Here is an 11,548-nt window from a genome sequence, read left to right as displayed (position 1 = left end):
AGATGGGGGGCACTTCAAACAATGCAAATGCAGTGAGAAAGGGGCTGGGACACAGTGAAGAAACGTCCCAGTCTTACCTGGAAGAGCTAACAAAGGAGGAGGCTTGCAACCCTCGTGAAGTCCAGCCCTTAAAGAGCCCTTTACAGAAGTGCAGGTGGGAGAAGATTCCTGCTCCACAGCCTCATAGCCCGGCCCAGCCCAAGGGCTCCGAATTGCAGGTTTACAGGAACGGAAGCAAAATGCGTTTTTAACCAGCTATAGGCTTTAGTAGGCTTAAGTTGATGAGAAAGATTTAACTTTAAACAAAGCTCTGGGCTGGGAATATAGCTCAGTGGTAGAGCACTTGTGTTTGCAAATAAATAAATAAAATTTAAAAGTATTTTAAAATACTTTAGAACAAAAAACAAAGAACAAAACTTCTGTCTTTGCTTGCTACACAAACATAAAATTCTAAAAATATTATTTATTTATTTATTTATTTGCTAGTAGTGAGAGAAGAGAGTCAGAGAGAGAGAGAGAGAGAGAGAGAGGGAGGGAGAATATGAGCACACCAGGGCCTATAGCCACTACAAACAAACTCCAGATGCATGTTCCATCTTGTGCATCTTGCTTCATGTGGGTACTGGGGAATCAAACCCAGGTCCTTAGGCTTTGCAAGCAAGTGCCTTAACCACTGAGAAATCTCTCCAGCCCCACAAAAGTAAAGTTTTAATCTAAACTGAGGCTGTATTTTGCAATGTAAAAGGATTATAGAACATTTTTTAATGTTTTTTTTCTGATTTATTTTTTATTTATTAGAGACAGTGAGAAGGCCAGAGAGAGAGAGAGAATGGGCATGCCAGGGCCTCTAGCCACTGAAAACAAACTCCAGATGTATGCACCACCATGTACATTTGGCTTACATGGGACCTGGAGAATTGAACCTGGGTCCTTAGGCTTCATAGGCAAGTGCCTAAACCACTAAGCCATCTCTCCAGCCAATTATAGAACTTTTATTTATCATGACTAATGTGACCAAAAAACTCACACGACTTATGAATGTTCTTCCCTAGACAGGGAAGACTCTTCTTAGCTGATAAAATTTAAGAGACAATTAGAAATAAAATTAAGTTGCTTTAGCAGTTACCTTCTTGTTGCCGGGACAAAAGACCCCACCTATAGCAGTTTATGGAAGGATGGGGTTTATTTCAGCTTATCATTTGGAGAGTAAGTAAGTCTCATCATGGTGGGGAAAACATGGCAAGAGCAGACATCACATCTCCACAGCAGCAGGAAGGAAGCAGTCTGAATGCTGGGCTTGGAACTGGGCTGTATTACCCCAAGGGCTTCCCCAGCAACATACCTCCTCCAGCAAGGTTCCACCTCCCTAAGGCCCCAGAACCTTCTCAAATTGCTGCAGGTTGGGGACCAAATATTCAACATCCATGATCCTGTGGGAGTCATTTTATATTCAAACCACCAGTTAGTTTCTGTCTACATTGAGTGTATCTCTTTGGTGGTTTGATGCAGGTGTCCCTCATAAACCTAGGTGTTCAGAATGCTAGGTTCCCAGCTGATGGAGATTTGGGAATTAATGCCTCTTGGAGGCAGTGTATTGTTGGGAGGCAGGCTTATGGGTGTTATAGCCAGTGCCCCCTTGTCAGTGTTTGGCATACTCTCCTTTTGCTATTGTCCACCTTATGTTGGCCAGGAGGTGATGTCCACCCTCTGCTCATGCCATCATTTCCCCCACCATTATGGAGCTTCCCCTCGTGTCTGTAAGCCAAAATAAGCCCTTTTTTCCCAAAAGCTTCTCTTGGTCGGGTGATTTCTGCCAGCAATGCGAACCTGACTGCCACAATCACCTACCTTGCTTAGTGAGTTAAGGTAGCCTGTCCATGGAGTTGACTTCCCAGAGGACAACAGGAGTCATATATAAAATCTTTTTAAAATTTATTTTTATTTTTAAGTATTTTATTTTTATTTATTTATTTATTTATTTATTTATTTATTTATGAGAGAAGGAGAGAGAGAGAATGGGCGTGGCAGGGCCTCTAGCCACTGCAAATGAATTCCAGATGCATGCACTACCATGTGCATCTGGCTTACATGGGTTCTGGAGAATCAAACATGGCTCCTTAGGCTTCACAGGCAAGTACCTTAACCACTAAACCATCTCTCCAGTCCCATAAAATCTTTATAAGACAGAAAATCACCACAGGAGTACAACTGCAAGATGTTGGTCTGATTTTTAAATGAGGTGACAAATGAAATTTGCAATTTGATTGATGAGTACAGTCAGTGCCAACCAAAATCTAGACAAGATTATTAAACAGATGGTTTTCTGAGTTCTTAAACAAGAAAGCAATGTTGCCAAGAGTTAGTGCAGCATCGCTAAGAAATATTCTAGCCCTCTCTCTCTCTCTCTCTCTCTCTCTCTCTCTCTCTCTCAATCTCTCTCTGTCTTTCTCTCTCTTTCACACACACACACCCACACCCACACACACACATAATCATGTCAGGGGATCAGAATCTTTCATCATCTAGGCCCTGATTTCTCTAAGGCCTTTTCTTTTTCTTTTTCTTTTCTTTTTTTTAATTAATTAATTAATTATTTATTTATTTATTTATTTATTTATTTGAGAGCGACAGACACAGAGAGAAAGACAGATAGAGAGAGAGAATGGGCGTGCCAGGGCTTCCAGCCTCTGCAAATGAGCTCCAGACGCGTGCGCCCCCTTGTGCATCTGGCTAACGTGGGACCTGGGGAACCGAGCCTCGAACCGGGGTCCTTAGGCTTCACAGGCAAGCGCTTAACCGCTAAGCCATCTCTCCAGCCCTCTTTTTCTTTTTAAAATGTATTTATGAGAGAGAGGGAATGGGCAGTCAGGGCCTCTAGCCACTGCAAAAACTCTAGACACATGTGTTACCTTGTGTATCTGGCTTACGTGGGTCCTGGAGAATCAAACCTGGGTCCTTTGGCTTCACAAGCAAATGCCTTAAGCACCTAGCCATCTCTCCAGCCCAAGTGTGTGTGTGTGTGTGTGTGTGTGTGTGTGTGTGTGTGTGTGTGCGCGCGTGTGTGTGCGTGTGAGTGTTTGAACTTGCAACCACATGCTGATATATTGTAGCACTGAAGGTTGAAATATCTGCAACCAGATCAAAGATGGCTGAGAGTTGGTTCACGCATTTTTTTCTCACCTCAGGGAAATGCTAACTTGCACAGCTCACTGACCGACCCACTGGGCTGAGCAAACCTCCACTTTCATTCCTTCATTCACTGTAAAGAAACTCCAGTAAGCTAGCACTCCGCTCCTCCCCAGACTACTCCCAACCTCCCTGGTTAAGATTTGAGAGAGCCACTTGGGCTCCTCAGGGCCTCTCACTTTGCCCCACAACCCTGCTGAGGCCCCTGCTGTGCCTCCACCATGGTTTAATGCCCCGGGCATCCTGCCAGCTCTTGGCGCATTATCAGACTCCATAGAGCTCCACAAACAAAGCAGAGAATTCCTTTCCCTCCTTCCACCAAGTGCCTACTTGTTCCAACATCCTAATCCCACATATCCCTGTGCATAAATATCCATGTACTTCCCATAGGTACGAAATCTCTGCGGAAAGAATGTCAAGCCTGCATTGTTTAAAGATTCAATTGTACTCTCACAGGGGGTGTGGGGGACCTGCCTTGACAAGAGTCGATATGGAGCCTTTGGGCTACTTTGCCTAAGACATATTTGCCTCAAGTAAATTTGCTTACAGTTCCAACCATTGAAAACACATACCCTGGGCTGGGGAAATGGCTTAGCAGTTAAGGCGTTTGCCTGGGAAGCCTAAGGTCCCCAGTTCGATTCCCCAGGACCCACATAAGCCAGATGCACAAGGGGGCACATACATCTGGAATTCGTTTGCAGTGGCTAGAGGTCCTAGCATGCCTATCCTCTCTTTCTCTCTATCTGCCTTTTTCTTTCTCTTAAATAAATTAATTAATTTAAAAAAAAATTGTTTATTTTTATTTGAGAGCGACAGAGAAAGAGAGAATGGGGGCCCCAGGGCCTCCAGCCACTGCAAACGAACTCCAGACGCATGCGCCCCCTTGTGCATCTGGCTAACGTGGGTCCTGGGGAATTGAGCCTTGAACCGGGGTCCTTAGGCTTCACAGGCAAGTGCTTAACTGCTAAGCCATCTCTCCAGCCCAAATATTAAAAAAAAGAAAGAAAAAGAAAAAGAAAATACATATCCTAAGAGTACGTTGCTAAGTTTTGTATAGGAAATTTTTTTTTCGTTTTTAAGCATTTTGAATTGGGTGCTTCCTTCTATTTTATCTATTTCCAAAAAAAGGGCTGGAGAGATTGCTCAGTGGTTAAGGCACTTGCCTGCAAAGCCTAACAACCTGGGTTTGATTACCCAGTACCTACATAAAGCCAGACACACAAAGTGGTGGTTTCTCTCTCTCTCTCTCTCTCTCTCTCTCTGCCTATTCTCTTCTCTGCCTCTCTCTGCTTGCAAATAAAATAAAATAAATAAAACATTAAAAAATATTTTATGAATGATTAAGCAAGTTCAGGAAAATCTACCAAAAAAGTTATTCTACCTTTGTTTCACATTTCTGTAAGTTATTTTTACACTTAACGGCATATCACTTGGCTGTTTCTAGTAAGGTTATATTTACCCTAGAGAAACCAACATATTTTTATACAAACCCTTCTGTGGCAAGTATAAACGAAAAGTTCATCCCCAGTTATATCCTTAATAACCAAACCATAGCAATAAAACAAATGTCTGTCACTAGATGAATGGATAAACAAATTTGCCTGTGTTCGCAGAATGGATTTTACTTCTCAACAATAGCAAGGAATTCACTGAGGACACCTTCAGCAATGTGAATTCTCAAAAATGTCACGTTGCACAAAAGAAACCAGAGTGCAGAGGTCTGGCCCATTTATGTGAAGATCAAAGGCGGTGACAAAGGTCACTGGAAGACTGGTACAGGTCTTATCTAGGGGTGGGGACTGACTGGGAAGGGACATAAGGAAATGGGCAGATATAGGGGAGATCCTGTGTCACGGTTGGGGAGAGGCAAATACACATGCAGAAAGCCCTGGCAACCCCCTCTTCAGATCGTCCATCTCTCCCCCCTCACTCCCATGGCCCCCTTTCTAGCTTCCTGACCTCTATAGACACTTGCTCCAATTTAAACACAAAAATTTAGAAATTCCAACTTAGTAAATTGCCCAACTAACTTCCCATTCAGTGCTCATGCAAGCAACTCTAATTTAACTCAGTGGATCATAAATTTAAAGAGAGATTTATGTAATTTGTTTTTTGAGGCCAGGTCCTTGCTCTAGCTCAGGCTGACCTGGAATTCACTATGTAGTCTCAGGCTGGCCTCGAACTCACGGCAATCCTCGTACCTCTGCCTCCCGATGGTGTGCTAGGATTAAAGGCGTGCGCCACCACGCCCGGTTAAAATGAAATGAAAATAGAAAGGGGATTAGTTGGGGAAAAGAAAGGTTTTGATGGGAATGGGAGAGAGATAAAGAGAGTAGTGTGTGTCGAATAAGGTCAAAATATGTACAGGTATGAAACTGTCAAAAATTAAAAATACAATAAAAGGTTTATATATCTTGCCATGTGTCTCACAGAATTATTTTAAAATCTTTGTTTCATATAAGTTTCTACTCAAAAACATTCCAAGCTGGGGATGTGGCTCAGTGGTAGGGTGCTTGCTTAGCATTCATGAGATCCTAGGTTTAATCTCTAGCAGTCACACAGACACACACACACACACACACACACACACACACACAAACACATCAAGTATGCATCTCTTCACCCTATTTTGCAGTTAATTTAGTTTCTCCATACGTTTTTGGCACAATGTGGGTTGTGTATGGGGCACTTTGTTTATTTAAAATTAGTTGTTTTTTTCTTTTAGAAATCTCACTTTTTTGAGTAGCAGAACATGCTGCATCTCTTGGGGCCCAGTCACCGCTACTACGGGGTCAGTCTCCCAACTTCTGCTTGTAGATGCATGGGCCCATACTGCAGCACACTCCTTCAGAACACGATGTCCTGAGTCCAGGTCTTTGTGGACGTCTGCATGTGGGCTTGAGCCAAATGCAGTCTTCTCTAGTCTTTCCTCAGTCTTGAGGCCTCCGCCCATATCCTACGCTGATCTCGTAGACTGGGAGGCACCAGCTAGGCTCCTGTGTCCATACGCCTGTTTACTTGGAACAACCCCAGGCCCCTGGGCATGCTTGGAGTAAGCATAGCTTCCTGGATGTGGCCAGAGTAATGTGACAGTTGAAAGCCTTGCTCTGTCTTTCTAGTGGGCTTGATCTGCTCTCTACGTGGCCAGGGATCAGGTTCTAGGGGACCACCTGGCTATCCTTTCAAGTGGCTCACCTTTTTCCAGGTCGAGGCCTTATAGAAACAATAGCCCGTCCCCCAGTCCTTCTTAGCCATAATACCAGCTATCACGTGCATGTGAGAACGGCCAGACTATTCCTTGGGAAGCAGTCACTTGAGGTTTTATTAACACAGGGACCAAATTGCTATCGGCAACATGGAGTAAAAGCCCCGCCTGAGCTCCAGACCCTCACTTCTGGCCACATAGCATTCTTGCCATGCTTGGCGGAAGGGAAGGGGTTAACGGATTATGACTGCTCACGAGCGAGGTAGGCTGAGTCATGAGGCTCTCTCTTTGTAAGATATCTGTCTGGTAACACAGAGGAGAAAGAATATTCCCTACTAATCCCTTGGTTTAGAGACCTTTCTGTTAAGAAATTCTGTTGCTTGTTCTTTTGTTTCGTAAATAGATTCAGGAGAACCAGATTCCTTTGGGCACCCAATAAAGCACAAGGAAGTTATAAACTGATTGCATATTGGCCATAACATTTGTCCTGGGAAGAAGAATGCGGGAAATAGGACTTTCTTTCCCTTTTATAGACAGCAGTGTGTATAATGCTTTTAGTCACTTATTTTACTTTATTATTCTCTTTTTTTTGCTAAATTTGGTAGAGACTAAAACTTTGGCCAGTCTCTCAAAGCTCACTCTGGCTCCAGGGAAGAAAGTCTAAATCTGGTGTGCCCTGAAGCAGATGTCTGTAGCATTTTAGCCAACATCGCCGCACAAGGTTCTGGGTGATCAAAATGGTACAACATAAAGGTTAGACACACAGGCTCTGCAGACAGGGCCACCAAAGGCTGCACCCTAGCAAGCCACTGTATTTCATGAAGCCTCAGTTTCATTATTGTAAGCTGCAGTTAAAACTTTCACCCAGGCTGGAGACATGGCTCAGTGGCTAAAGCCTGGGTTTGATTCCCCAGTACCCACATAAATCCAGATACACAAAGTGGTGCCTACTTCTGGGATTTGTTTGCAGGAGCAAGACGCTCTAGCGTACCCATTCTCTCTCTCTCTCTCTCCCTGCAAAGTAATAAATAAAATATTTTTTTAAAAAAAAGACTTTTGCCATGATGAAAGCAAAATGGCATGCTAAGTGGGAAAAATCTAGCACGTAAGTCTCAATATTATTGTTATGGTGATGGCAGGAAGTCAGGAAGTGCCGGGACCTTTTCTACGAGTTTGGGGGATAAAGTGGGAAGTAGTTCAACAAGGAAATAAATGTCAAGACATGCAAAGATCTAGATGAAAACTATGTGGGGTGTGTGCATTTGTAGTATATGTGTTTGGGGGGGCAGAGCTTGACATCAGGTGTCTTCCTCCACTGCTATCCACCTTATTTATTTTCTAAAATTTTATTTATTTACTTACTTACTTGAGAGAGACAGAGAGAGAGAGAGAGAGAGAGAGAGAAGCAGATAGAGAAAGAGAATGAGTGGGCCAGGGCTTCCAGCCACTGCAAATGCACACCAGACCCATGTGCCGCTTTGTGCATGTGGCTTACATGGGTACTGGAGAATGGAACCTGCTGGGTCCTTAGGCTTCATAAGCATGTGCCTTAACTGCTAAGGCATCTCTCCAGCCCCAAGAGGCAGGGTTTTTTTGTTTTTTTTTTCCACCTTATTTGTTGAGACAGGGTCTTTCACTGAGTGTGGAGCTCATGGATTCAGCTAGACTAGCAGATCAACAGTGCCAGAGAGCCTCTTGTCCCTGCTTTCCCAGAGCTAGGGTTACAGGCACAGGCCTCTGTGCCTTGCTTTTGATTTGGGTGCTGGAGGATCTGAACTCAGTTCCTCACACTTATGTAGCAAGCACTTTACTGACTGAGCCATCTCTCCTGCCCTGGTACACCCATTCTCTCCCCCTCTCTCTCTCTCTATCAAGTAAATAAATAAATAAAATAATTTTACAAATATTCAAAGAAGCTGGGCATGGTGGCGCATGCCTTTAATCCCAGCCCATGGGAGGCAGAGGTAAGAGGCTCGCCGTGAGTTCGAGGCCACCCTGAGACTACATAGTTAATTTCAGGTCAGCCTGGGAGTGAGACCGTACCTCAAAAAGCCAATACACACACACACACACACACACACACACACACACACACACACACATATTCATATATTCAAAGAGCTGATTTGTATTAACACAAGCCCTAAAATGCCCACGTATTAAATTGGTACCTTTCAATTCTAAACGAAATTCCAGGCCCCCCACAGGACTCTCCTATTGAAGATAGCAGAGACAGCAAAGCTCAAGCCTGGCCAGAAAGACCTGGAATCCAGAACAGCTCCAGGAACCGGGGTGCGGGGAGGGCACCGGCTTATTCCCATTGGACCACAGCAGCCTTCTGGACAGATCCTAATGCTATTTCTAGGACTCTGTCCACTTTTGAGAGAGGCCATCTCAGGTCACAAGAGCGTTCCTGCTGGGCGGAGTGGAGTCTGTTTCCTTGTGGTCTGGCCAGGAAGTGCCAAGCCTGGTGGCCAAGAAGCTGGCCGCCTTGTCTGGGCAGCCAGATGCCTGGCCAACTGGTGTGTCTCCCAAGAGCAAGACTGACCTGCCTTGGCTGGCCAGCTCTGCAGCCATTGTTGCTGCCTGCAGAGCATTCCTCCCCCCCCCCCCCCCGCCCCACAGCCAGCTGATTTTCTCATTGCGAGACTGGTAAATAGCGTGATTTATGACTGCGCTCGTCCATGCTGGGCCCTGGGTGTACATGTGTTCACTTCCAGGCTAGGAAGTGAATAATGGATTAATCACCCTGCCTCGGGTTCAATACGGAGCCGAGTGTTTGCAGATCTTTATTGTACTGTGCAAGCCAAGTTGAACTGCTCAATTTACACTCCTCATTCATTTGAGTTTGTGCAATTCTGCCTGTTTTGGGGGAGCTATAGCCTCACGGCCACTTCGTCTCTGAGGTGGCCACCCTTCCCCCTCCCGGCATCCTTTCCCACTAACAGCCGCTGCCAAAGACCTCTAGGTTGGCAGAGAAACCAAGCCACTTCCTCAGAGACCACCCTCTCCGGAGCCTGTCATCCAGAATGGTGCTAGGTAGGGCATTTCTCAGCATCCAAAGAGATGCTGGCCTGCGCACGTTGCACGGAGACGGTGCACAGGAGATGTTTATTGAATAAAAGGGCCTGGCTCCAACCGCAGCTGTTTATCAAAATGAATGGCTCCCAGTCAGGGCTACGGTGGGTTCTGTCTGCCCTGTTCTGGCTCGGTAGGAACTCAGGGAAGTGGTTATTCCTAGGTCTCAGAGATGCGGACAGCTGAGTGATGAGATAGACAGATTCTTTGTCAAGTTCAAAAGAAGCACTGAGCAGTAAGGAGTAAGGCCTCCCCAGACGTGGTCAGGAGCAGTTGAAGCATTCACCCCCTAATTGAACATGGTGGGCAGGAGGCTGGCGGGACTCTCTGCGGAGTAAGGCCAAGCCAGGCGTAATCCAAGGAGGCTCAGCGGGTAAGAATGACTGCCATGCAAGCATGGGGACCTAAGTCTGATTCCCCAGCATTCATGGAAAAAGCTGAGTATGGCCACGCATGCCTGTAGCCCCAGTGGTGGGGGGTGCAGAGACAAGAGGCTCTCTGGGAATCCCCACTTAGCCAGTCTAGGTTCACTGAGAGACTCTAGCTCAGGAAAATTTGTGGAAGAGCAATAGCAATAGAAGAGGATACGTGACCTATTCACCTGGTCTCACATGTGCACCTGGGGTGTACAATCCTCATCCCCACTTTCTGTACCGCACACATATACCACATAGTACGCACACACCAAAAGTAAATTCTTTCTTTCGAGGTAGGGTCTCACTCTGGCTCAGGATGGCCTAGAATTCACTATGTAGTCTCAGGGTGGCCTTGAACTAATGGCGATGAATTTTTTAGCCAGGCATGGTGGCACACGCCTTTAATCCCAGCACTTGGGAGGCAGAGGTAGGAGGATCACCGTGAGTTCGAGGCCACCCTGAGACTACATAGTGAATTCCAGGTCAGCCTGGGCCAGAGTGAGACCCTACCTCCAAAAGCCAAAAATAATAATAATAATAATAATTTTTTTAAATTTTTTATTTATTTGAGAGTGACAGACACAGAGAGAAAGACAGATAGAGGGAGAGAGAGCGAATGGGCGCGCCAGGGCTTCCAGCCTCTGCAAACGAACTCCAGACGCGTGCGCCCCCTTGTGCATCTGGCTAACGTGGGACCTGGGGAACCGAGCCTCGAACCAGAGTCCTTAGGCTTCACAGGCAAGCGCTTAACCGCTAAGCCATCTCTCCAGCCCAAAAATTAATTTTTTAAAGCATCACATTGGAGCCAGCAAAGAGAACTGCCTATTGGAACCACAAGTGGTGATGCCCAGTGCAAATGGAAGGAACTTTCCAAAAGAAAAGGAAGGCGAGAAATGATTTTCAAAAGAAAACTACATGGGGAGGATGGAAAATGAAAAATAGGGCCTGAGCCAGACGTGGTGGCGCATGTCTTTAATCCCAGCACTCGGGAGGCAGAGGGAAGTAGATCGCCATGGGTTCGAGGTCACCCTGAGACTCCATAGTGAATTTCAGGTCAGCCTGAGCCAGACTGAGACCTTACTTACCTCTAAAAGCAAAAAAAAAAAAAAAAAAAAAAAGACTAACTTTAAGTAGTCAGAGCAGCCAGAGCATTAAAGACGAGGATAATTGAAGACTCACTGGGAAAAATTTCCCTAAGAGGAGGCAAAGCCCCAAGTCTGCATAGTGAAAAGTTTCAGGACATTCAAAAGGCAACACAGGGCTGGAGAGATGGCTCAGCGGTTAAGGTGCTTGCTTGCAAAGCCTGATGGCCCAGGTTCAATTCCCCAGCACATCAAGCAAGATGCAAAAACTGGCGCGTGCACCGAGCGTTCGTTTGCAACGTCTAGAGTGTCTCAAGTGCCCATTCATTCTCTCTCCCAATCCCCGCCCCACCGCCTTGCAAGCAAATGCAATTTAAAAAAGGAATTTTAAAAAAAGGCAACACACAGAAACCAATATCCAAACATATCTGGGAAAATTCCTGAGGCATAAAACTAATGAAGAATAATGTTTTCAGCATATAAGCACCCCAAATCCGGAATCTACAATGACAAAAATACAGGATCAGACAGCACCCAACACTAAATGCCAGCAAGCACTAACATCTACAAACATCTCAAGG

The sequence above is a fragment of the Jaculus jaculus genome, chromosome 10 (genome assembly GCF_020740685.1).
Source record: "Jaculus jaculus isolate mJacJac1 chromosome 10, mJacJac1.mat.Y.cur, whole genome shotgun sequence".
NCBI classification, from domain to species: domain Eukaryota; kingdom Metazoa; phylum Chordata; class Mammalia; order Rodentia; family Dipodidae; genus Jaculus; species Jaculus jaculus.
The sequence above is the reverse complement of the archived record's forward strand: the minus strand, read 5'-3'. Positions refer to the sequence as shown.